A 12122-nucleotide genomic window follows, 5' to 3' on the forward strand; every position below is an offset into this window, starting at 1 on the left:
GAGATAGATAAATTCTTGATTTGTACGGGTGTCGGGGATTATGGGGAGAAGGCAGGAGAATGGGGTTAAGAGGGAGAGATGGATTGCATTCAATCTTTGCTTAATTACATTGGTTAATCATTGGATACATCTTCCATTTTGCAAAAGTGAATTCTGCAATGGAGGAAAGGAGTCAGTTGAAGCTTTTACAGTTTTGCTATTATGGGGGTAAAGGATGGGAGAATGGTGGAGGGCACTTGATTTGTGTACTATCCACAAGATTTGTGTACTATCCACATTTCTTGCTGAACTTATTGCTATTTGAAACAAATACTTCTGCATTATACAGCATTTGCTCGAACGCGTTATTACACTTCTCTTTTCAGCATGAAGTGTCATGTAACCGTTCAGCATTACAGCAAATTGTTCAATGGGGAAGTGTTTGTAAATAGGAGTCATAAAATGAAGTATCCCCCCTGTCAGAGATCCAGGGCTGCAGATACTTTAAACGCTGGCAACGCCTATAAAACTGGACTCTGGCTGTACAATACAAGGCATGGAATATTAAGGGATGGAAGCACTGCCAAATTGGTGTAAAGACACCACATTGTCGGTACACCTGAAGGTTTTGACACTGATCTGTGTCCAGGAAGATATAGGTTGTTGTGGGAATAGTCGTGCTGGAGCATGGAGATGGGACAATCGACATACCATTGTGGTGCTTCAATGGGTGGTGTGCGGGGCTGTGGAATATTCAAGGGCTACCAAATGGCATTTATGTTAGAAATATGGCAGCACAGCTGGTGGAGCTGCTGCCTCAAAGCAGGCGGCACGGTGGCGCAGCGGTAGAGTTGCTGCCTTACAGCAAATGCAGCGCCGGAGACTCAGGTTCGATCCTGACTACGGGCGCTGCCTGTATGGAGTTTGTACGTTCTCCCCGTGACCTGCGTGGGTTTTCTCCGAGATATTCGGTTTCCTCCCACACTCCAAAGACGTACAGGTATGTAGGTTAATTGGCTGGGCAAATGTAAAAAATGGACCCTAGTGTGTGTAGGATAGTGTTAATGTGTGGGGATCGCTGGGCGGCGCGGACCCGATGGGCCGCAGGGCCTGTTTCCGTGCTGTATCTCTAAAAATCTAAATCTAAAGCGCCAGAGACCCGGGTCGATCCTGACCTCTGGTGCTGCCTGTGTGGAGTTTGCACGTTCTCCCTGTGACTGCGTGGGATTCCTCTGGGCGCACCGGTTTTTCTTCCACATCGCCAAGATGTGTGAATTTGTGGGGTTAATTGGCCTCTGTAAATTTATCGAGGGGGGGTGGATGAGAAAGTGGGATAACACAGAGCAGGTGTGAGTGGTGATCGATAGTCGGCATGGACTCGTTGGGCCGAAAGGCCTGTTTCCGTGATGCATCTCTAAATTAAAATGGTGGTGTAAGAACCAGAGGCGGCCCTTCAGTTGCTTGACCTTGTGCTTGTGTTACTCGAGTGTTTACTAAACCCACCCATTCCGTTTAGCTCTCATTTTATACCCAAGTAACGAAACATCATATTTTAATGATGGTTGTAACTAGGAAATTTGCGTAAACATCTTTACTTTGGCTGGTAAAAAAAGGCATAAATGGAGGATTAATGTTTGGAAAGGTTTAGAATGTAGTTCTATTGCTGAGGTTTGATAAGGATGGAGTTTGTGTGAGGGGTGCAGGGGTATATATAGATATTACATGAGGATTTTTTTTTCTGGTGGCCTGGAACTTGCCTCTATGGTTACCAGATACTTGTGACGTGCGTGTTGTAAGTGTAGATGCTATCTGGTGTTTGTGCAGCATTTCATCTGTGCACTTTATATTACTGGAAAGCAACTGCTAAACTTTCGACAGATTTAGTTCACAGCGCCAATGGGTCCTTAAACCTATCCACACTCTGCCTTTGTGGACAATCTTGCTGTGCTTGACTTCAATCCCACAAGAGAGAAATAGAAAGGTTATTTGTGAGAAATTATTGGAGAATCTGACACTCCAGTTAGAGAGGAAAATGTTCTCGGGCTTTTCACATCCCTGTCCCAAAAATACTTTTTGGTTTGGAAGGGTGCCCAATTGGTAAAGTTCGTATGGTAACTGAGACCAGTGAAGACCTGTGCTTGGGACATTAATGAATCTGCACACTGTTCTATCCACAACTCTTATCTAAAATTAGCATTTTGTGCAAAATGTCTCTATGGTTATCAAATTGACAGATGTAGTGACACAGACTTGATAGGGTCATTTCCTCCCGCCTAGACTACTGCAACTCCCTATACACTGGGATCAGCCAATCATCCCTGTCCCGCCTGCAATTGGTCCAAAACACCGCAGCGAGACTCCTGACGGGTACCCATAAAAGGGACCATATCACCCCGATTCTGGCCTCTCTCCACTGGCTCCCAGTATGGTACAGAATCAACTTCAAGTTCCTCCTATTCACATACAAAGCCCTAAACGGGCTTGCCCCCCCCATATCAAAAATCATCTAACCCACCACTCTATCTCCAGGTCCCTCAGGTCAGCCGATTTGGGGCTACCCACTATCCCGCTGTCTAGGCTTAAGCTCAGGGGTGACCGCGCTTTTGCGGTTGCAGATCCGAGACTGGAACAGCATCCCTCTCCCCATCAGAACTGCCCCCTCCGTCAACTCCATTAAGTCCAGGCTCAAAACCTATTTTTACGTCCGAGCGTTTGAGGCCCTCTGAGGGGGCGCTGTGAACTGTTGATGTATGTGCTGTTATGTTTGTGTGCCATTGTATGTTCGTTCTTAGTACCTGAACTGATGTACAGCACTTTGGTCAACGTGGGTTGTTTTAAAATGTGCTAGACAAATAAAATTGACTTGACTTGACTTGACTAGAGTAGCAAAAAGGAGAGCTGTTGGTAGAACTCAGTGGGGACAGGCAGCATCCGTGGAGGGAAATGGTCGGTCGAGGCCCTTCGCCTATGTCGAGTAATGATGGTGGATTTCCTTCCTGGGGCCAGAAAACATTTATGGCAATCCAGTGTTTCACAGTTGCTGTCCCTGAGACTAATATTTCTTATAGAATATTGAACAGTACAGAAGATAGGCACAAAAGGCTGGAGTAACTCAGTGGGTCAGACAGCATCTCTGGTGAGAAGGAATGGGTGACATTTAAGGTTCAGACCCGTCCCCAAAAGTCACCTATTCCTTTTCTAGAATGCCAGCTTCTCCCAGGAACAGCAGTGTTTCCATAGTAAATCAGTGCTGATCATGGATTGTCGGGGCGGCAGGTGTAGGTAATGCTTGTCTGGCAGACTGATGAGATGGTCTGAGGTTTTAGGATTTTCTTTTCTTCTCGGGGTTGGGAGTGACTATCTGAGTGTTGGTACTGTTAAATGGAAGTTTTCTGTTTACAAGCTGGTTGCTGCCTTATTGTAACTGGGCGGCACGGTGGCGTAGCGGTAGAGTTGCTGCCTTACAGTGCCAGAGACCCGGCGATAATCCTGGCTACGGGTGCTTGTCTGTATGGAGTTTGTACCTTCTCCCTGTGGCATGCGTAGGTTTTCTCCGACAACTTTGGTTTCCTCCCACACTCGAGACGTACAGGTTTATAGATTTAATAGGTTATTGGTTAATAATTAATAGGTTAATTCGTTTGGTATAAATGTAAAAATTGTCCCGAGTGTAGGATGGTATTAATGTGTGGGGATAGCTTTGTGGTGCAGACTTGGTGGGCCAAAGGGCCTGTTTCCACACTATATCTAAACTAAACTGTGCCTTCAATGCAGAAGTCCTAGTTTGAGATTTCCAATGTACTTTGCAATGAGATTTGGACAGGTACAGATAGGAAAGGTTTGGAGTGATATGGAACAATATCACTCGGGCAGGTGGGACCAGTGTGGATGGGGCACGTTAGTCAGTGCAAGCAAGTTGGGCCGAAAGGGTTGTTTCCACGCTGAATGACTCTGACTGAGGTCATGAAAGGTGCTGTAGGAATGCAAATCTTTAGCGTTTAGCAGACCGCAGTGAATCATGGAGGTTTTTTAACAACTCATTTTCAGCAAAATGTCAGGCTGTTGTTAGTTTTGAAGTGAATCAGTTGCATAAGTCACTCTAGATTCATTTATAGATAACATACTTTTATATATTGTTTGGAATAACTTGTAGTGCACTGTGAAACATGCCTAACATCAGTGAGCACCATAATATTTTGACATTATGTTACCATGGCCCCATGCGCTGACTCAGAGTGAATGTATTGGGTGCTGAGCCCAACTGTTTATTGGGATGTGTAGGAAGGAGCTGGTTTAAACCGAAGATGGACCCTAAGCTGGAGTAACTCAGAGGGCCAGGCAGCATCTCTAGAGAAAAGGAATGGGCGACGTTTCGGGTCAAGTTCCGATGATGAGCGTTTGTCGGCACTGGGCCTGTGCTCGCTGGTGTTCTGAAGAATGATGGGGGACATTAGTGAAACATACAGAATAGTGAAAGGCTTGGATAGAGTGGATGTGGAGAGGATGTTTCCACCAGTGGGAGAGTCTAGGACCAGAGGCCACGGCCTCAGAATTAAAGGATGTTCTTTTAGGAAGTAAACGAGGAGACATTTATTTAGTCAGAGGGTGGTGAATCTGTGGAATTCTTTGCCACAGAAGGCAGTGGAGGCCGTCAGTACATATTTTTGAGGCAGGGAGATAGATTCTTGATTAGTACGGGTGTCAGAGATTATGGGGAGAAGGCAGGAGAATGGGGTTGGGGGGGAGAGATAGATCAGCCATGATTGAATGGCAGAGTAGACTTGATGGGCCGAATGGCATAATTCTACTCCTATTCCTTATGACCGCCCCCAATTCGGCCTGAAGAAGGGCCTCGACCTGAAACGTCACCTATTCCTTCTCTCCAGTGATGCTGCCTGACCCGCTGAGTTACTCCAGCTTTGTGTTTACTATGATGAGCATACATAGGATTGTAACACACATGAACACCATTCAACCCATTTCACTCCACTGTTTTTTAAACTCCGAGCTTTCTATTCTCCAACCACCTATAAATATTCTTAAACATATTCTTTAAAGAAGGACCACCTTCTTTAATTGTACAGTACTTTCCAAGCCCTGCCAAATATCTGAGTACAAGAAGTTTCTTCTAAAACTTTCAATCTTGTAATCCATGTTCTGGGCCCCATGATGGAGAAAACTTGTCACTCCTTAAAATCCCTACTTGCAGCAGCAGTTTTAATCAAAGTTTTCAACATTGTGAAAAATACAGTGCTGGGGTAATTCAGCGGGTCAATAGACAATAGGTGCAGGAGTAGGCCATTTGGCCCTTCGAGCCAGCACCGCCATTCAATGTGATCATGGCTGATCATTCTCAATCAGTACCCCGTTCCTGCTTTCTCCCCTGACTCCGCTATCCTTAAGAGCTCTATCTAGCTCTCTCTTGAATGTATTCAGAGAATTGGCCTCCGAGGCAGAGAATTCCACAGATTCACAACTCTCTGACAGACAGGCAGCATCTCTGGCGAACATGGGATAGGTGACACTTTGGGTCGGGACCCTTCAGGCAGATTATGGTGGGGGGGGGGGGGGGAGAAAGCTGCAAGTGAGCAGGGGAAGGACAAAGCTGGGAAATGACTGGGGGGGTGCTGTTGACAGAACTCTCAAATGTCACGTATCCATCTTTTTCCAGAGATGTTGCTTGACCTGCTGAGTTACTCCAGCACCTTTTGTTTGTTAACCAGCATCTGTAGTTTCATTTTTCTTTCTTCATTGTATTTTCTCATGGGTGATTCATCACGGTGCTGAATCCTACCCGCAGTATAGAGCCCAAAATTGCATTAGTCGTCTTCTTTATCTGACTGTAAAGGCACAATAGTTTGCTTCCTTGCCTGCTTGATGTGTTGTTTGTAGTGACTTGAGCTGAAATTTCCCAAACTTTTTTTGATACACTTCCCAGCATGTTCATGTCCCTAACACCTGCATTTATTATTGCTGATGTTGTTTGTGAACTGCCATTTTGTACCTCCACAATTGGTCTTGAGGTATTTTCTCATTGCCCTTGTGTAGAAGGGAACTGCAGATGCTGGTATAGACGGAAGATAGACACAAAGTGCTGGAGTAACTCAGCAGGTCATGCGCGGCATCTGTGGAGAAAAAGGATGGTTGACGTTTCGAGTTGGGACCTAAGGGTCCTGACTCAAAATTTCACCCATCCTTTTCCTCCAGAGATGCTGCCTGACCCGGTGAGTTGCTCCAGCACTTTGTGTTTATCTTGCCCATCTCATGCCTTCTGTTTTATTGCACCCATCATCACTTGATTTCCAAAGATATTTTATATCCATGAAGATTGAGCATGAGTTGTGCTTCAGTTGTTCATTTCAGTCATCAGTATACATTTGCATTTGGTGCCTGGATCGATTTTCGACATGCCTTAATTGTAATCCATCTTGGATCCAAACCATTTCTCAAAATTGTATCTTTTGTGTGGGGGAAGAATGTAACTGCTGCAAGGAGACACCCTTGACTTCCTGTCATCTACCTTCATTCTTATTTGTCTTCATCATGATATTGTTGAAAAGTTTCTAAAAAGTTTGTAGATTACATCCATCACATTCACATAGTAACCATATGCATCACCAGCTCAAACGATTGAGTTTTACTTTATTAATTTTTGTTTTTACCTACGGTGGTTTTTAAGCTATTTGACTTTTAAGCATTCCAAAATGTACTGTGAATTTTTACAGATCTGTACTTGCCTGTTTAACTCCGCCTTCCCATTTGAAGGCATTCTGGTGGGACAACTAGGAGTTCGGAAATTAAGCTAACATTTGTGAAAATGCCTCTGAGTAAGCGGTTTGAAATCTCTCAACATAAATGGGGAGGTGCTGATTAACATTGGGTCAATAGTTAACTTTAAATCTAAGCTCAATAGATTTTAATGGATATTTGGGTAAATCTTTTGAGTTTGCCATTGAACTGCCATGGTCTTGATGACCTTGGATCCAGCCCATACTCCATCCGGTCTTGGGGATGTCACATTGGCAGCTCTTCAAATTCCTCCAGCTCTCGTTCAGTTTTGGTAGAATTCTGAAGTATAGTTTCCCAAACAGTTTTCTGCCCCTCCGATTTTCTGTCAAGGTCTTTGAATGAAAACTCGAGTTCTGCGTCGGATTCCTTCAGCGTCGCCACTTAGCTTTGTTATGAAAAATCAGACCTTGATTATTCTGGCCCTTAAGCAGCTCACCACTTCCTCAACAGTCCCTGATTTTGCGTGTAGCTGTCAGAAACCGCTCCATTGACTATTTGCCTGATGATGATGATGATGATGATGATGATGGTGGAAAAGTGAGCTGGAGCTTTACACTTCCTGTAAGGGCTCCTGGTGTGAATGTTGCAACATTATGACTATCATCCATGTGCTGTCTTCTAAAGTTAAGTTCAGCTGTTGCTCAGTTCTATCATACTCAGAAGGAAGGCTTCACCCTCAGTCAGTGGAGAAACTATTTGGTGTAACCCATTCTCCACTGCTTCCCAAATCTCTCTTGCTTTTCTTAAACTAAAATACCACTCATTTCATGGGATGGTTGCCTGCCTTGTGATATTACACTTGAATGGGAGCGGGAGTAGGACACTTGACTCCTCAAGCCTGCCCTACCATTCAACGTGATTACAGCTAATCAGCCCTTGGCTGCCTCCTCTGTGCCGGTTCCCCAGAGCTCTCAACTCTTCAAAAAATGTATGCCTCTCTAAAAACCACCAATGAAATATTCTGCATTGGAGAATTCCAGAGATTCGCCATTCTTTGCAAGAAATGGTAGCTTACAGCTATGTGACCACTGGTTTCTGCTCTGTTCTTCCATCACCTGCTCAATTATCCTGTGTAGGAGGAACTGCAGATGCTGGTTCACACCAAAGTTAGACACTGCTGGAGTAGCTCAGCGGGCCAGACAGCATCTCTGGAGAAAGGGAATCGGTGATGTTTCAGGCGAGTCTGAAGAAGGGTCACCTATTTATTTTCTCCAGAAATGCTGCCTGACCTTCGTTATTGCAGCATTATTCAACTATATTCAATTAACCTGATGGCTTCAACAGCCCCGGACTGCTGACTTGTGAGAAGTCCTCGTCGTTAGGTGGGCACAGAATGCTGGAGTAACTCAGCGGGTCAGGCAGCATCTCTGGAGAGAAGGAATGGGTGACGTTTCGGGTCGAGACTCTTCTCCAGAGATGCTGACTGACCTGCTGAGTTACTCCAGCATTTTGTGTCTACCTTTGATTTAAACCAGCATCTGCAGTTCTTTTCTACTCCCCACTAAGGGTTTTGCATTTCCACCTATGTCTGGATAAGGAAGTTTCTCCTGTGGGTTATTGGTTCCTACCCTTACATTCACTGCCATAAGTGGAAGCGTATTTTGGGTTCTGTAGCAATCGCTCCCAGTACAAATAACTACAGCGCAATGGAAATTTTGAGATGGATATTCGGGAGCCCAGTAGACTGCATGAAGACAGACTAGCACAGGAACAGATTTGTTGGCCCACAATGTCCATGGCGAACATGATGCCAAGACAAACTAATTTCTGCCTGCATGTGATCCATATCCCTCTATTCCCTGCGTATCCATGTGCCCATCCAGAAACCTCTTAAGTGCCACTATTGTACCTGCCTCCACCACCTGTAGTAGTCCAGAGGCTGAGGAATCAGCTGGCAGAGATTGCTCCAATGTTAACCTCATTAGGGCAGACTTGCATTAATTTCACATGGCGTTAGCCATGGCTTGCTGGATCTCTGGTCCAACTCCAGAGTGAAGGGCTCTATTCACAAAATGCTGGAGTAACTCAATAGGTCAGGCAGCATCTCAAGAGAGAAGGAATGGGTGACGTTTCGGGTCGAGACCCTTCTTCAGTCTGAAGAAGGGTCTCGACCCGAAACGTCACCCATTCCATCTCTCCTGAGATGCTGCCTGACCTGCTGAGTTACTCCAGCATTTTGTGAATAAATACCTTTGATTTGTAACAGCATCTGCAGTTATTTTCCTACACCAGAGTGAAGGGCAACGCGGTAGAGCTGGTGTTTCGCAGAGCCAGGGACCTGACATTGGGTACAGTCCGTGTAGAGTTTGCACATTTTCCGTGTGACTGCAAGGGTTTCCTCGCGCATCCCAAAGCCATGCAGGTCTGTAGGTTAATTGGCCTCTGTAAATTGTCCCTGGTGGGTAAGGAGTGGATAAGTAAGGAATAATATAGAACTAGTGTAAACGGGTGATCAGTGATTGTGGCAGGGACTCGGTAGGCTGAAGGGACTGTTTCCATGCTGTATGTCTTTTTTAAAAAACCTGAGGTGCTGTTTCCCATGTCTGCAGAATCAACGCCGACCAGCTGCTCCTGGGGTGGTACACTTTTGAAGGATAGCAGTTGTCTTTTTTTTTTGCTGTATCTAACGCAAAATTTATCTCTTGATCGACATTACCAAGAAAACAGATTTATTCATTCTCGTGTTGTTTGGGGAACTTTACTGTGGTCTGTTATTTCTATAAAGCCACAGTGATTGTTTCTAAGCAGTTTAGAGAGGATGCTATGCCTCAGGACGCCCGAGGAACCTGATACGATTTTGTAGAAGTGCATGTTTTTGGTAGCCATTGTGACCTTGTACACTTGCTTTAAAACTAACCGTTTCATAGAAACGTAGGAAATAGGTGCAGTAGGAGGCCATTCGGCCCTTCCAGCCAGCACCGCCATTAATTGTGATCAAGGCTGATCATCCACAATCAGTAACCCGTGCTTGCCTTCTCCTCATATTCCTTGATTCCACTAGCCCCTAGAGCTCTATCTAACTGTCTGTTAAATCCATCCAGTGATTTGGGCTCTACTGTCCTCTGTGGCAGAGAATTCCACAAATTCACAACTCTCTGGGTGAAAAAGTTCCTTCTCTCATCTCAGTTTTAAATGGCCTCCCCTTTATTCTAAGACTGTGTGGCCCCTGGTTCTGGACCCCCAACATTGCATTGGGAACATTTTTCCTGCGTCTAGAATGTCCAGTCCTTTTATAATTTTATATGCTTCTATAAGATCCCCTCTCATCCTTCTAAACTCCAGTGAATACAAGCCTAGTCTTTTCAATCTTTCCTCATATGACAGTCCCGCCATACCAGGGATCAATCTCGTCTCATATGACAGTCCCGCCATCCCAGGGATCAATCTCGTTTCAATTTGGAAACATTTATTGAGGTAGATTGGGAAAGCATATGTTTTGATCGTCAAAGTGTTAAGTTAAGTGCTGACATGCAAGGGAAGAGGAAGGTAGAATTGGTTTAATGTGATTGCACCCAATGCCAACCATTATTGGAAGGTGAATCTAACGGCTGAAAGGGAAGGTGGTTGATCTATGCCCAACCTTTTAAAAAAAAAAAAACCCTACGGGTCAGGACTTCACTCTGCTAGCAAGTGGAGACATGGAACTGCAGATGCTGGAGTAACTCAACAGGTCAGGCAGCATCTCTGGAGGGTAGGAAAGAAAACTGCAGATGCTGGTTTAAATCGAAGGTAGACACAAAATGCTGGAGTAACTCAGCGGGTCAGGCAGCGTCTCTGAAGAGATGGAATGGGTGACGTTTCAGGTTGAGACCCTTCTTCAGACTGATGTCAAGGGAGGGGGCGAAAATACATTTCGACTTACAATATTTTCGGTTTGCGATGGGTTTCCTAGAACGGGACTCCATGTTAAGCTGAGGAGCACCTATAAACTTGAACTTATGGAGCAAGCACTGATCCTTTTGATTCCATGACCTGTCGTTTGCTGCTTTTGCAAGATCGTTCAACCAATGGAATTGGCTCCTAGCATTTTCCCTGTAACATTGACATTTGGATAAAATTGTTCTTAATTTTCAAATTTCAAGAAAACCTCAAGCATGCTACTTGGCGTTTAAGACCATGCGTCCAGGCAAAGCTGATATTCTTGGTGTCTGGGTCCATGAGGATTACACCAAGCACTCTATCTTCTCGACATCAAAGCCAGTTCATAAGTGATAGCAGAATTAGGCCATTTGGCCCATCAAGTCTACTCCACCATTCAATCATGGCTGATCTAACTCTCCCCCATTCTCCTGCCTTCTCTCCATAACCCCTGACACATGTACTAATCAAGAGTCTGTCTATGCCGTAAAAATATCCACCGACTTGGCCTCCACAGTCTTCTGTGGTGACAAATTCCACAGATTCACCACCCTAAAGAAATTCCTCCTCATCTCCTTCCTAAAGGAATGTCCTTTTATTCTGAGGCTCTGATCTAGACTCTCCCACTAGTGGAAACATCCTCTCCACATCCACTCTATCCACGCCTTTCACTAGACTTCTAATGATGCTTTTAGATTATTTTCTCTATCTATTTTCTATGATCTCAAGTCTTTTCTTGGTCCTCTGCTTTACATCATTATTTTCAAAACATTTCATCTTTATGATTATTCAATTGCTTGTTCAATTTTCATTCAGATGTTTTCTTAAATAGCAGAAGATGTACAACTTTTCAATGCTTCGGAATGGTTTTCAAATTGAGAACATTTTCCAACATTATTAGTTGCTTTCATTGAAAACTTTGGATGGAAGCTCTCTCTCTGGTCCAGAGGATTTCTGTCCGAGTATAATTGATTTTGCTTTTGGTAACTGAGTTCCTGTCCCTAATCCATTACTAGATTTCAGGATGTTTAAAATACTTTCTTCTGACAACAATTGAGTATTTAAATATCCCTCGCTTTCCAATAGTAATAATATTGCAAAATTGCCCTGACCATTCTTGAATAAATGTTATTCCTTGTAACCTTTCCTACTGCCTTTATTCCTGTCTGTCTCCTTTATGTATCTCTTAATAGAAGTCTGCCATTTATGCATTATTTTTTATTTATTTCCCTGGCCTCTTGTTATGTAGTTTTCCTATTTTATAGAGCATTCAGAAAGGTATCGACGGCCCATTATCTCACTAAATCCATTTAACACCTTCTGTTGATTTTGGCATCATTCATTAAAGGATGGTGGTACTGCCATTGGATCTAGACAAATCTACAATCTGAGCTGAAATGTGATTTTTCCCTTTTAAATTTTAAGTTACATTACCACTTTTAGATAAATGTTCATACATTTATCTCAGTAGTTACTCATCAATAAATTAATCGTAT

At 44.1% G+C, this 12122-nt stretch overlaps 1 protein-coding gene across 2 annotated transcripts in view; it reads left to right on the forward strand.

The window, feature by feature from the left end:
• The window catches only part of LOC144611883 (B9 domain-containing protein 2-like), a 250328-nt gene that overhangs the window by 62359 nt on the left and 175847 nt on the right, over positions 1 to 12122 (forward strand). The window lies entirely within an intron of this gene.

The sequence above is a fragment of the Rhinoraja longicauda genome, chromosome 41, assembly GCF_053455715.1.
Source record: "Rhinoraja longicauda isolate Sanriku21f chromosome 41, sRhiLon1.1, whole genome shotgun sequence".
Lineage (NCBI taxonomy): Eukaryota > Metazoa > Chordata > Chondrichthyes > Rajiformes > Arhynchobatidae > Rhinoraja > Rhinoraja longicauda.